This window comes from Periplaneta americana, chromosome 4 (assembly GCF_040183065.1).
Source record: "Periplaneta americana isolate PAMFEO1 chromosome 4, P.americana_PAMFEO1_priV1, whole genome shotgun sequence".
Lineage (NCBI taxonomy): Eukaryota > Metazoa > Arthropoda > Insecta > Blattodea > Blattidae > Periplaneta > Periplaneta americana.
This window is the reverse complement of record NC_091120.1, coordinates 79,806,633-79,822,577: the sequence shown is the minus strand read 5'-3', so window position 1 is coordinate 79,822,577 and position 15,945 is coordinate 79,806,633. Positions and strand designations below refer to the sequence as shown.

The window sequence follows — 15,945 nt, the reverse complement described above, 5'->3', positions numbered from 1 at the left end:
CAGTTTATAAGGTTTAAAAGGTAAAGATATGATGCCAAATAATGTTGCAATTTTATTTATAATCACAATATCATATCTTAAAGCAATACAAAGAACACATAGAAAATATAAATGGAAAAATGTGATTTTTATTTCAAAGTGATCAGTCAGAATATGAGGCATCAGTTTCCGCTTCATTCAAGGCAACATGATTATTAGTAAGATCATTGTACCAACTAATATGTACAGGTGGTATGTATTTCTATGGCAGTTTCATTATGTCATATTTCTTGGAATCCAGCGGAAATTTAGTAGAATATGCTTCAGGAGCATTAAAATCTGGAGTCTTGTGAGCGTATTTAAACATACAAAACTTGTTTTGGACAACGTTGCTCTGATTAATGGAAACAGATACTTCTCTTCCTTCATAAATTATTTTCCGGTATAGGCTTATTGTAAAGGATCCTGTTGCGTTTTTTATTATTTTCTTGAAGAATGGTGCCATATGCTCTTTAAAATTAAGAATGGTTTCTTGTTGCACCTAATAACTGAGAAACTGTTGGATGCAGAAGACACAATATTACACCATTCTTTTGGTACAAATAAATACTCTTTCCTCTTTTTAAGTTTCTCGATTTGTGCAAATGACCTACCACAAGGCATGAATGAATGGCCACGCTCGAGAAAAATGGTGGTGTATTTTAACAAATCGCACCAGTGCTGTAAGCGAACTCAAGAACTGGGCTACCACAGAGTTTTTATTTTGGCCAGCACTCATTTTCGTCAAAATGTGGCCATTATCTAGTTCTTGCATTCATGTTTTCAATTATACTGCATCCAATTCCAAATCCGAAAATTTAAAGACGATACAATTTATTCCTAAATAATGGGTATATCTTTCAAGATATCGCAATAATAATAATAATAATAATAATAATAATAATAATAATAATAATAATAATAATAATAATAATAATAATAATAGTAATAGTAATAATAATAGTAATAATAATAATAGTAATAATAATAATAGTTTTATTAAACATGAATGTGCACAATTGTCAGCCATATTTAATTATTCTAGACGCCTGGCTCGGGACATCTTTGAGTAAGAGTGATGTTGAATGATGATTATAATGGTGAGAGGAAACGGGAGAACCTTGAGAAAAATCCTTCGCGCTCCTTTTGTCCACCACAAATACTCCGAGAGAAATGATACAAATCTGAGTTAACACTTCCGTCTTTAATGTTATGTACGTGCGTTTCAATGTGTTTAACTAAGTTACTTGTAAACGACATGGGCCCAGAGAGACTTGGTACTTAAATAAAACATCGGAAACTGAAGAAGAGAGAAAGAGATAACGAAGTAACATATAAAACCATGTAAGCGATTCGAAAGCGGAAAGAAGTACTGTCTTAAAAGAATTTCGGTACACCTTTGGAAAACTAAGTGTGTGAAGACCACCCACTTAGCTGTGTTATATTATGGAACCTTCTCGCGTAACTTGTCTCTCTATTTACGTGAAGTTTTACCAAGAATTCGAGCTTTCTAAGACTGTATACTAAGGAATCCAAGTCTTCAAACGTAAAACATAAACAGAAATCTTTTATTTACTTCGGTGCGAGGTAATCGCTGTACAACTTACTGAAGTTGTCGAAGGGAGAAGCCAGCCTTGTATCGTAGTGTTTAGCGTCATTAGTGACGTAGTGTCTGTTAATGACGTCAGAACTCGTTACGCCCATCTCACATCGCAGAGCGCTGGACGGAAGCGGTGTCTTCAGTGTCGTGACAGCAGGACGTGGAAGAGGATGTGACCAGGATGTTACTGATTCGTATTTTTGACGTGTGAATGCGATGTGGTTAATTAATGTTGCGGGTGAAGTTCCTTCCATGATAACAGAGTAACAAGTGCTCCAATATTTGCGGTTCATTGGTTTAGTATCGTCTTCCTGTCGTCCACACTGCTATTTCGAAACTTTTGTAAGGAAAAACATTGTTATATATCGTGAGTTTACGTAAATCTATTTATGTATTAAATAATACACGTGGTAAAGTATGTGAAAGTATGTTTCCTGGCTGTCAGATATCCCCCAAAGTAGTGTCTTTGAATGTCAGAATGGTTGAACGATGCGATAACACTTTTGATTACACGTGTTACGAAATTTGCACGTGACTACTTGTAGTCATATACAACGGAAAGTTTGTATCATTAATTAAAATTTTACTTACGATGTGGTTGTTTCCAAACTGTGCTCCATGGACCTAGGAAAAATCAATTGTAGGATTTATAAATAGTCTGAGAATATATTTTGTTTTTAATTAAACGACAGAATAGTTTACAATAATCTATTAAAATTAGACAAATGAACTTGCATACTAAATGCATATTTTTTTATAAACATGAGTTTGTTTCTTGGATGTATAATCTTGAAGCAATGTCGTATATTCACAATAGACGAGACGAAAACAAATTCTCGGTGAAATTTCCATGTGACTCAGTTGTGTCAGATTCGTATCTGTTTATTTGAATTTTACATAGAGGACGGTGGTATGACATCTGTAACCCTCAGACACTGGAAAACTGCTGTAAAATACCGAAATAGCTAAAGAATATTCTTATAAAATAACGTTTCAGTAGTTATTGTTATGAAATTACATAAACATTATGTTTTAAGTACCATAACTATAAAATAGGCAGATTTATTTTCTTTCTAACTGTTCCTTACATTAGAGACTTTTAATATTATAATGGGAGAGAAGAAATAATTATTTCAATACCAATAAATTTGCATGTGATCTAAATGTGTCAACTTAATTTTCAGTAGAGGGGTATCGTACACGTTCTTTGAATAATTATTTGTAAATCAGTAGGGTATAAAATTCCCTTCTCAGCTTCTGGCACATTTCTGTAATTTTTCCGAACCGCTGTAAAACCAACATTAAATTTCAAAAACATAAATGCGAATGCTTTTAAAATGTGTCATTTTCAGAAATTGAGAAATTAGAAGGAAACGTAAGTGGATATTTTAATTTTATGACGTTTAGATGGAACGAGAAATAATAATTCTCATTCTATTAAATAAAGTGCGAGAAAAAAAAAGTTGTTTCTACAGATTTGGTTTCTGCCTGTTAACTTCTCGGTAAATATAAAAGTCATATTCCACATACCATGAAGAATACAGTCATTAATGTGAATAAATAAATTCACACAATAAATTTAAATTCATAAGTTTTATAATTTAAATTTATTTAAAATATTTTATTTTGGATAGTTATTGACGTATGGTTTAAGTGAAAGAAATATTTTTTAATGTTAGATTTTACCAAATTCCTAGATATTTATTATTTTGCATTAATATTGAGGTGAATGAGTATGAAAATTTTACGATTATATTATAGAATTTACATGACATGTATTTTGACTGAGAGAATTTTTGCTCTGACTTAAAACTTTACTTTTCGGACAGTGATTTACAAATTGCCAGCGCTGGAGATTCCTAGAACGTTTCAGAGCCGTTACAAGAAAATTTTGATCTTAGAAACCTAATGGCTGAAAAATAATTAAATGTGAAAGTTAAAGCCTGAACCATAATGATATAATGAAATTATACACTTATAATCCGCATTTATTTTATGTAAAATGTACATCATACAACTCATTAAGATATTCCGTAATTCTTGTCTTTTTAGTAGTAAATCTGCATTTGGTCTTATATTTATGGATAAAATTCGTGCAGTATTTGACACTGTACGCGATTACGTTTCAGTAGATTATGTCATTCACCCGCCAGTGTGTTACGTAATTGCAAAACACATACTGTCTTCTGATAATTCTGTGACGTAAAAGCCCTGGGAGTTGGGAGCTATATTTACCTAGAAGAAACAACGCCATTTATAACTTTGAGTTTTGTAAATTTTTTGAAGTGGTTACTATAAAATTATACTGTATCAATGATCGCTAACTGTACCTTGGATTGTGCTACTGGCTTGTGACGTTAAAAATTTAAGAATGATAGAACTAATGCTTCAGATTCTCATAGAATGCACTGTTAATCTTTTTCAATCGATTTTTAATTTTGTGGAACTTTATGAAGAGACTTCCATATTAGATGATGTAAATAATTCTTGGAAATGCTGGTTATTTTAGTTCCTTGTATTGTTCATTGTAACTGTTATCATCTCTGCTGTCAAAGTCAATTTTGTTACGTGATATGTTTTCCGATAAGTATGGAAGAATTTTGAAATGTTATTTTTTGGAAAATTTTTCACTTTAAAATTTAAATAATTTTGAATACTCCATTTTCTTCTGTATCACTTCAAGTCCTACTAATATTGTACTGGTAGTCAAAATGTAATTCTGCTTGTGTTATTGTTAACGTTGAATTGTTTCCTAGCTTGTAGTGAAGTGTTGTAATGCCACTTTTTTTTTTTTAATTCCCATATGGTTCCTGCTCACGGTTTCAAACATTATTAGGCCTATGTTATCCAAAAATGTTAACTTAGGCCTACTTATTTTTCCTTACGTTTCATATATTTTTTAAAATCTAATTAATCTTCTTCTCTTTCTTTGTGTATTAGACTTAATTAAACGTTTCCACTTGATCATTCAGTATTTTTCTTGATTGCTCTATAGTTCTTACTTCTTTGGTGTTATATTTCCAAATAGATCCATATAGGCTATTTTTATTTATTATGTTAATGACAATTTCGTCTATAGTTTTTTTCTTTCAATATTGTGGAGACTGTCAATTTTTAATTCAGTCCTTATACCTGGCTCCTAAATTTATCTAAAAGTCGAACTTTTGCTATACTCATTACTTAATTTCAACTAGTTTCTGAGAAAATATTCGTTGTTTATTGAAAATTGGGTACTGCGTAAAGTTTGAATAAGCATGCCACATAATTATGTTTTTACCTCTTGTTACCCACAAGAACAACAACAGACACTGTTTATAGCACATGAAAGAACTGATATATCAGTTATCCTGAAGAATCATTTTTACAATTATTTTCTAGTACAAGTCCCTATCCAATCTTTTTTTTTTTCCTAGAACTACTCTGTAGTTCTTCTTGAATGAAACCCATTTACTCTAACATTTGGGTCGTGAATTTTTTTGGAGAGATCCCCAACCCTATGTAATATTTAGATCAGTTTTTAGAAAATGTGATTTTTGGTCAGTTTGGACCTAGACTTACATCTCCCCTTAAGTCAAGTGTTAGGCATAAAAACTTTCAAATTGATTGGCAAATACCGTAGAAAGCATGCGAGACTGAAATGTCACTCTGCATTTAAAAGTGCAGTTAAAGTTTAACACTTAAAAATAGTGTGTTTGTACTTTGTGCATAGCAAGTGTATCATTGACTTTTAGTTCAGGTCACTGGCGTGACCTTGCCACTGAACTGTCATAACACGGGGGAGAACATAATTTAATATCCTCTGTAATAATTGGAACGTGGTTTGGACGAACTGCTTGTGTCTCGCGGCGTGGCATTCTCGTTTTATCTTTTGAAACTTGTGTAGGCGTGATGTTACATTCGATGTTCGGTGACTATGCATGCCCCTTACAAAGTCCACGATAAGAAATACGGTATCAGTGCTATGTGTTTCTTAGTAATATTTTCTTGTTTAAATTGTACACTCCTTGAATTTAACGATAAAATGCATAAACAAAATTATTCGAATCATGAACGTATGTGAAGTTTCAAAAACGTTTTCCGGAAGATGACGAGTTAAAAAAAATTGCAATTTTTAAGTAGGCCTACGTTATTCATTTTTGGAAATAAGACAAGTTAGAGATACCTGTGAAATGTTTCTGTACAGACTAAATATACGAGGGCTATTCATAAAGTAACTTCTGTTTATTTCTTACAAACCTGTGAATGACGTTACAGAATTGGGTTACAATACGTTTGAAAGTATACACTCTAGTTTATTTTTCCACATAGTTTCCAGTCACATTGAGACACTTGTCGTAGCGTTTGACGAGCTTTGAAATTCCGCAATCGTAGAATTCGGCCGCCTGCGACTGAAGCCACATACGACGCTGGTTTTCAACTCTTCGCCATCGTAAAAGCGCTTCGAGCCAATCCACGTCTTCATGTGCACGACAAGATGGTAATCGCTAGACGCCAAATCTGGGCTATAGTATTCAACTATACTTCAACTGGGAAGTATTGGATCACCCTCTCTGTAGCCCAGTTTTGGCGCCTAGCGATTACCATCTCTTCATGCACATGAAGACGTGGTTTGGCTCGAAGCGCTTTGACAATGACGATGAGTTGAAAACCAGCGTCGTAGGTTGGCTTCAGTCGCAGGCGGCCGAATTTTACGATTGCGGAATTTCAAAGCTCTTCAAATGCTACGACAAGTGTCTCAATGTGGTTGAAAACTATGTGGAAAAATAAACTAGAGTGTATGCTTTCAAACTTATTGTAACCCAGTTCTGTAACGTCATTCACAGGTTTGTAAAAAATGAACGGAAGTTACTTCATGAATAGCCCTCGTAAGTAGAAAATTACCAACATTTTCTACTTTCCGCTACAGTGATGATGATGATGATGATGATGATGATGATGATGATGATGATGATGATGATGTTGTTGTTTCATCGCTGTGGAGTAATGCTTAGCATGTATGACCGTAAAACCAGCGGACCCGGGTTGAAATCCTGGTTGGGACAAGTTACCTGGTTGAGGGGCATCGTCACCTTCATCTCATTTCAGACGCTAAATAACGAACTTTACGCGTTAGGTCTTTAACCTTTATCGTCTTCAGGGGAATTTATCTTGTCACCTTGTTCTAGGTCGTCCAACATCTCGCTAGCCTATAATTGTCCATTCTTAAAATTTGCTGGTACCAGTTGTGTTTTTGTTGTGTAATAGTTTCTTCTAAATTACAGGGTGATACACGAGGATTTACCGTCCCTTACGGAGCTGAAGACATCCTGAACAATAAATGTCATATAAACATTTGTCCTAATCTCGGTATTTTCAGAGTTACACTAATTTGAAATTGTTTGTAAACTATCATTAGTCTTGAGTTTTAAGAGTAAAAGAATATTACAGATAAAGAATGACCTATTCAGGAATAGGTTATAATTTCTTTAATTAGCTAATATTCTGAAGCTAAAAATGTATTGTGAATTCCATAGTTGCTTCGTAGAGATTTTTTTTTCGATTTTTAACTATAAAATTACATTTTGTTACGCATTTATCACAACAATTGTTACAAATCACGCCACTCTTTTAAATTCTTCAAGCCTGTACATTAGGATGCATAATTAAACTATAAAAAATCAAGTTCCTAAAGTCGTATGATTTGTAACAATTTTTGTGATGTGCATAAGAATGATGTCATTTTTAGTTAAAAATTGAGAAACAAAATCTGTACGAAGCAATTGACAACACATTTTTAGGTTCAGAACATTAGCCCAGTTAAAGAAATGATACTTCTGAATAGTTCACTCTCTATTTGTAATATTATTTTACCCTTGAAACTAAAGAAAATAGGTATTTTTACCAAAAAAAACTTCAAATTAGTGTAATTCTGAAAATATTGAGATTAGGACAAATATTTATATGACTTTTTTGCTCAGAATGTCTTCGGAAATAAGCTGGTAAGTGACGGTAAATCCTCGTGAATCACTCTGTATATATCTGGCCGTTTGCGGATATCTGAATTTCTGTTCTTGTATAAACGGGTAACACCAGCTACTGCTCCCATAAATTCCATTTCCGTAGTTTATATTCTTCTTTTATCCCTTTTTTATTGTCCAGTTCTCGCAGCTATACATCACAATCGGAATTGCTAAGGCTATAGAATTTCATTTGTCTCCTTTGTGTCTTTTGTCTTAAAGATTTTATCATATATCCTTCCAAATTTGTTTAGTTTAATATATATTCCGTCATTTAAACCTTGTAATATATTGAAGCCTAAATAGTTAAAATTCGAAACGTGTTCAATTGATTTATCATTAATAACTAATTTTTATCTAATAGCAACTTTCCCCTGGAAGGCTATAACCTGAGTTTTATTAGTTGAAATTTTTAGATTGTATTCAAATAAAATAATAATAATAATTTACTTACTTACTTACTTACAAATGGCTTTTAAGGAACCCGAAGGTTCATTGCCGCCCTCACATAAGCCCGCCATCGGTCCCTATCCTGTGCAAGATTAAGCCAGTCTCTATCATCATACCCCACCTCCCTCAAATCCATTTTAATATTATCCTCCCATCTACGTCTCGGCCTCCCTAAAGGTATTTTTCCCTCCGGTCTCCCAACTAACACTCTATATGCATTTCTGGATTCGCCCATACGTGCTACATGCCCTGCCCATCTCAAACGTCTGGATTTCAAGTTCCTAATTATGTCAGGTGAAGAATACAATGCGTGCAGTTCTGTGTTGTGTAACTTTCTCCATTCTCCTGTAACTTCATCCCGCTTAGCCCCAAATATTTTCCTAAGCACCTTATTCTCAAACACCCTTAACCTATGTTCCTCTCTCAGAGTGAGAGTCCAAGTTTCACAGCCATATAGAAGAACCGGTAATATAACTGTTTTATAAATTCTAACTTTCAGATTTTTGGACAGCAGACTGGATGATAAGAGCTTCTCAACCGAATAATAACACGCATTTCCCATATTTATTCTGCGTTTAATTTCCTCCCGAGTGTCATTTATATTTGTTACTGTTGCTCCAAGATATTTGAATTTTTCCACCTCTTCGAAGGATAAATCTCCAATATTTATATTTCCATTTCGTACAATATTCCCGTCACGAGACATAATCATATACTTTGTCTTTTCGGGATTTACTTCCAAACCGATCGCTTTACTTGCTTCAAGTAAAATTTCCGTGTTTTCCCTAACCGTTTGTGTATTTTCTCCTAACATATTCACGTCATCTGCATAGACAAGAAGCTGATGTAGCCCGTTCAATTCCAAACCCTGCCTGTTATCCTGAACTTTCCTAATGGCATATTCTAAAGCGAAGTTAAAAAGTAAAGGTGATAGTGCATCTCCCTGCTTTAGCCCGCAGTGAATTGGAAAAGCATCAGATAGAAACTGACCTATACGGACTCTGCTGTATGTTTCACTGAGACACATTTTAATTAATCGAACTAGTTTCTTGGGAATACCAAATTCAATAAGAATATCATATAATACTTCCCTCTTAACCAAGTCATATGCCTTTTTGAAATCTATGAATAACTGATGTACTGTACCCTTATACTCCCATTTTTTCTCCATTATCTGCCGAATACAAAAAATCTGATCAATAGTCGATCTATTACGCCGAAAACCGCACTGATGATCCCCAATAATTTCATCTACGTACGGAGTTAATCTCCTCAAAAGAATATTGGACAAAATTTTGTACGACGTCAACAAAAGTGATATTCCTCGAAAGTTACCACAGTTGGTTTTGTCCCCCTTTTTAAAAATAGGTACAATTATGGACTCCTTCCATTGTTCTGGTACAATTTCCTTTTCCCAAATAGCAAGTACAAGTTTATAAATTTCGCTATATAATGCACTCCCACCCTCTTGTATTAATTCTGCTGGAATTTGATCGATACCTGGAGACTTGTACTTTTTCAGATTTTCTATCGCAATTTCGACTTCTGAAAGCGTGGGTTCGGGTATAAATGGCTCAGCAGTTTGTATTTCAATATCGTCCCGATCATTTCTATTTGGCCTATGAACATTTAGTAGTTGCGCAAAATAGTTTTTCCATCTGTTTAGGATTGATGGAGAGTCTGCAAGCAAGTCACCATTCTCATCCTTGATCACGTTTACCCTTGACTGATATCCGTTCTTAAATTCCTTTATACCCTTATATAAATCTCGAATGTTTTTATTCTTACTATTTGTTTCTACCTCATTCAGTTTTTCCTTCAAGTAACCTCTCTTTTTATTCCTAAGTGTACGACTTGCTTCCCGTCTTTCATTGAAATAATTATCTCTCTTCTCCTCAACTGGATCCTGTAAGAATTTCAATTTTGCCTGTTTCCTTCTTTCTACTACCACGCAACAATCTTCATCAAACCACGGTTTCTTTTTCTTAGTTTCATAATAACCTATGCTCTGCTCAGCTGCAATTTTGATACTATCTCTGATAGTTTCCCACACGCTATTAACATCTAATTCTTTCTCAACTTCGTCGGAACTTTCTAAAGTGGCAAACCTATTCGAAATTTCGACCTGATAATTTTGCTTAGCTTCCTCGTCCTTTAATTTCAAAATATTGAATTTAGTAATATTAACTTGTTGCTCTACTCGCTTGGCTACTGATAATCTTTCTCTTAATTCTCCAATCACCAAATAATGGTCAGAATTACAGTCTGCACCCCTGAAAGTTCGAATATCTACTATACTAGTATGTCTCCGTTTATCTATCAAGATGTGATCTATTTGGTTGTGTGTCAATCCATCTGGAGAAGTCCAAGTATATTTATGTATATCCTTATGGGGGAATGTTGTACTTTTGACAATTAAATTTTTCGATGTGGCAAAGTTGACTAATCTAACTCCATTGTCACTACTAATTGCGTGTATGCTCTCTTTTCCAATAGTTGGTCTAAAAATATCCTCCCGTCCTACTTTAGCGTTGAAATCCCCCAATAAAATTTTCATGTGATACCTAGGGAACTGCTCAAAAGTATGTTCCAATTCGTCATAGAAGCTATCCTTTATATAGTCGTCTTTCTCTTCTGTAGGGGCGTGAGCATTTATAACTATGATGTCGCACCATCTACCCTTAAGTACTAAATATGATAACCTGTCACTGATAAATTCGACCTTTTTTACTGCTGATTTTATTCTTTTATGTACAAAGAATCCTGTTCCTAATTGGTGATTATTGTTTCCTTCCCCATAATACAACAAGTAATCTCCTATTTGTGATATGCCATTCCCATCTAACCTAACCTCTTGTACTCCCACAAAGTCTATTCTATATCTAGCTAGTTCTTTTGCTACTAATGTTACCCCTCCTGTTCTATAAAGACTAGTTACGTTCCAAGTGCCAAATCTCAAAACCTTATTCCTTTGCTGTGGTCGTGCCAGAGAATCAGTCCTATTCCGAGGCTTATTGCAGGGATTCGTAACAAGCTGTTTTTTTACGGTGATGGGTTGTTAGCCCTTCGCCCAACCCCCAAGCTGGAGGACCACCCCTTATCGGCTGTCCACGACTGCTTATTCAATATATTCGCAGCTACCCTCCATATCTGGAGGCCGTCTCCTCTATCCGCAACCTGAGGACGCGCCATGCCGTGGTGATAGGGATCCACCATACATGGTAATAATAATAATAATAATAATAATAATAATAATACTGATAATAATCTATTGAATTTTCTGGCACCTACCAAATTGAAGGCGAGACAACATTTTGGACTTTCTTGCCTTGATAGTAGACGAACAAAGATGTATTTCCATGCAGGGCCAGTAGAACGCCATATCCTCACTGAAGACAATATAGGACTCACATTAACAACTGAAAAGAGATAAGTGCAATTTGAGCCATGTTCGTGGATTCAACGTAGCTTTAAATTTGTGATTTTTCATTATACAGAGTGATTCACAATATTTTACCATCACTTATTTCCGACGTCATTTTGAGCAAAAAGTTTCATGTAGACATGTGTTCTAATCTCATTATTTTCAAAGTTACACTAATTTGAAGTTGTTTATAAAATATCATTAGGCATATTCTTTAGTTTTAAGGATAAAAGAATATTACAGGAAAAGAATGGACTATTCAGGAGTATCATTTCTTTAATTAGCTAGTATTCTAGACCTGAAAATGTGTTGTGAATTCCATAGTTACTTCGTACAGAATTTTTGTTTTTCGGTTTTTAACCACAAAATTAAATTTTCCTTATGCATTTATCACACAATTATTACAAATCACGCCATTCTTGAAAATTCTTCAAGACTGTACATTAAGATATACAATTAAACTATAAAGAATCCAGTTTCTAAAGTCGTATGATTTGTAACAATTTTTTTTGATAAGTGCGTAAGAATGATGCAATTTTTGGTTAAAAATTGAAACATAAAATCTGTACAAAGCAATTAACAACACATTTTTAACTTCAGAACACTAGCCAGTTAAAGAAATGATGCTTCTGAATAGTTCATTCTGTAATTTTAATATTCGTTTACCCTTAAAACTAAAGAAAAAAGGTATTTTACTAAGAACTTCAAATTAGTGTAACTCTAAAATATTGAGACATTTTTATGACATTTTTTGCTCAGAATATCTACGGAAATAAGCTCCGTGACGTCAAATTCTCGTGAATCACCCTGTACATAAGACTATCGATGGCGACGGCAATGATGATGATGGTGATGATGATAATAATAATAATAATAATAGTAATAATCTTATTAATATTATTATTGTTATTACTGGTGTCTGAATTGAACTTTTAAACTTGGCATCAAAAGTAATACAATCCTAAAGCGTGTTGGATCACCCACCACTGGAGCTATGGCCGTCATTCCATTGATTCGTGTTGCGTGAGAGCAAGTATCGGTTCATTTCCTTTCCTCCTTAGCGTATGATTAATTTTGACACGAAGTTGACATTCCTTATGTAATGCCAGTGATTATGGTGTCATAATACATATAAGATTTTACTTCCAAGAATTAATGGAGCCAAGTTCTGTGTCGTAAAGGTTAACAAATCGACGCTTATCGGCTTACTTTCTAAAAACAATAGTTCTGTGTGGGAACTGAAACTTCTTGGGTTGGACTTGTTATTCTAGTTCATAATATCTTCGTTAAGAAACGCCCTAGGCAGGTGTATTAATTCATGTGTTACTATGAAGAATAATATTTAAAATTTCTTGCCAAGTTATATTTTGGGTACACATGCCATTTCGAAATTGAATCAGGAATTTGCAAAGGGACCAAGTCCGTATAGTTTTTGCAAATAGAGTTTAGAGTTTATACCCGTTTCTGGCTCTCCATACACTTTTCTTGGATTTCAGCATTAAAAGGAACCAAGTTCTATAGAATGTACACATTTAAATTGTGTATTAACATGTTTGGACTGTTATACATCCAGATCCAAACAAAGAGGTTTTTTGTTGTTTTCTTAAAATTTACCTTTTTCGGACTTAGTCCCTTTTGCAAATTCCTGATTCAATTGTGTACTAACTTGTGAAGCTATAGCGTAAAATAAAAATATCATCCACTCTTCTATGAAGATTTGGAAGATGCTCTAAGATCAGAATATATCACAAAGGGGACCGGGTGGATATTTTATGTTTTGATGTGAACGGAATTATTGTAGAGTAGGATTTCACAGAATACTGTGATTTCCCGGCATTTTTTGTTACTCCATTTTTTTTTTTTGCTTATCATTTATATATTGTTCATAATTTAGATTAAACAAAAAATTTAAAGTTTACTAAAATCAAATAAATTACTCTGTTCACATTAAGTTAATTTTACAACTGAAGAGTTCAGAACCATAGTGGGCCAAGCGCCATTTACTAAAACCGTAGAAAACAACAATTAAAATGAAGTTATCACCGTAATTCAATGGAAACATATAGCAAGTAATATAAAGTATATATATTCAAACTAAATGACATGTAAATCTTCATTAAACTATGGTATTCACTTAACTTTAACCCTTGCTTTCTCCGTTTTTAATAAATGGCGCTTGGCCCACTATTGTTCTGAACCCTTCAACTCTTGTTTCAACATATAATGAATAATGATCGACACAGCGTTCATTGTCCTCTTTCAGAATGTTTTATACTATTCTTGTGTTTCTTGTTTCTGGAAACTGCTTTATTGTAGAGGGATAACCTTACTAATTAATTAAACACATAGTGAAACCTGCGTGACGTGATGCTATTATGATGCCAAGCAGCTAGAGAGCTTGAAACTTAAGTTCCGGATATGTGTTTTGTTTTACGTGTCATATGCTTTCTCCATCTCAACTATGTACTTGGCGAAATATATTTAAATAGATAGGATTTATATATATTATAAGGATTTATATATATTATAATATGTGTTATATTTTTTATCTCAAAACTTCATTATATTTTTCACAGCATATAAAACGTTTTTAAGCAATGAAAACAATAGAAAGGATGTTGTAAGTAATCTAATACATCCTCATCGTGATTAAGTGTCATATATATTCTAGAGAAGTGCGGGACGTATTAGCTGACTTGAAATTTCTTGGGATCATTTGAAGAAACGAAAGGAATTCCGGATTTCTTTAATTTTCTGAAGTCGGAGCTGTGTGCTGTACAATGATAGTGTACTAATTGGTAGATCCTGTACATATAAAAAAGTCGGTATAGAACGACTGTAAAATTCTAGGATCTGCTGTTACAACTTCAACTTCTTTTCATTCATCCCATGATGTATATGGGAAATATAAATGCAGAAACAGAAGCAATAGCAGAAATTGGTGGATGTCGAAATGTTTCTTTCAATAAAATTACATAAGGAAACGTGTCGATTTCTAGTGCTATGGAGTTTTTAAAATTTACTCTAGCAACTTCTCTTGTTATTTTCTATTTCATAGCCTTTTCTTCTCGGAAACTATTGTGGAATTTTCTTCGGCTATCTCTCCTACATCACTGTGCCTCTGTAACTTTCATGTGTAGAAGTTAATGTCATTTCCATTCTATTCGATATTTTCAAGTTATCGGGCCTATTTATTTTTTCTCATATGTCACGTGTATAATTTTTCTGTTGTCTCAAGCTATACTCTAAATTACATTCGATTGCTGGTAAAATTCATGTTCTGGGAATAATAAGTTAAGTAGTAAAATATCGCTGCAGTCGAAAAGTATTTGGAATAAATTTGAATAAGGACCAAAAAAATAACTTTCCTTCCCAGGCAGGATTCGAACCACGAAAGTCTTAGTTACCAGTTTATCGTGCTCTGGAGTGAACAAGGCTCTGAAATCAGCTACAAGGGTCGGTCCGGTTTTTTGGCCACTACTGTACATTTGTTCGCACAATAAATTCACTCAAAATAGCCGACGTTGATATAGTATTGTCGAAGAAAATACTTTCTTGCAGACATTCAACAATGTTATTTTAAATTTAATACAGCCTAAATGTGGGTTCCGATCATCAGGTTGTAATACAACAATTTAAGAGATGAAAATTATTTCCGTTTCAAAAATTAAACTTTGTTCCCTTTTACAAATACTTGAAGTGACAGAATTTCTCCTTTTGGAAGATAAAATTTATGTTCCTTTTATAAGCGGGCTGTTTGATAATGGCTGGTTTATTTCGTTCTAAGGGAAACAGATCGCAACTCAAATTCATAAATAAATACATGAAGCGATTGTCATTTCGTAGCAATTCACGTTGATTCTTGGAGTACATTCAGTTCTGACTGTAGTACACATGAATAATTTATATCATGGTATTCGTGTGCTTACTTCACCGTTTAAAATAATTGTGTTGGAAATGGGAATGTCTCTTTTTCTTAATCTTATTCCATGTGTTGGACAGCTTTGTTCACCTAAAAATATATTGGTTTGAGCATTTTTTGCTGTCTTCAAATGCCGTTTCATGTAGCTTATTGCTACAAGTAATTAGCATTGTTGGGGTACTCTTGAGCATTCACTTTTGCAATGTATTACTTCCATTTTATTCTGTTATAGATTATCTTTAGATTTATATTGATATCATTTAGTTTTGTTCTGTTTTATTTTTTATATTTGCGTTTAATACTTTTATGTCCTTCAGTTCTTCTTAAAACTTAATTTGTATTTCATTAAGTTTACTTCTATCTCTCATTATTGTTACATGGTTGTCAGATATACGAGTATAAAAATGAAAGGAGTTCAATGACAGTAACGTCACACAATAAATCCTTAAAACAAAAGGAACAAATTTTCCTTTGATATTTTGCGTTATTATTTTTTTTATTTAGTGTGAAATTGACTTTGTTTCTATAAATAATG

The 15,945-nt window shown here is 33.6% G+C and overlaps 1 protein-coding gene across 4 annotated transcripts in view; it reads left to right on the top strand.

The window, feature by feature from the left end:
- IP3K2 (Inositol 1,4,5-triphosphate kinase 2) overlaps positions 1-15,945 on the top strand; it is an 851,156-nt gene that overhangs the window by 510,218 nt on the left and 324,993 nt on the right. The window contains exon 1 of one of the 4 annotated variants that reach the window (XM_069823614.1): positions 1,762-1,960. The exons of 2 other annotated variants lie outside the window; for them this stretch is intronic. The gene's annotated coding sequence lies outside the window, so the exon portion shown is untranslated. Of the gene's footprint in view, positions 1-1,761; positions 1,986-15,945 lie in introns of those variants that run through there. One more of the 4 variants, XM_069823613.1, reaches the window with a different exon arrangement.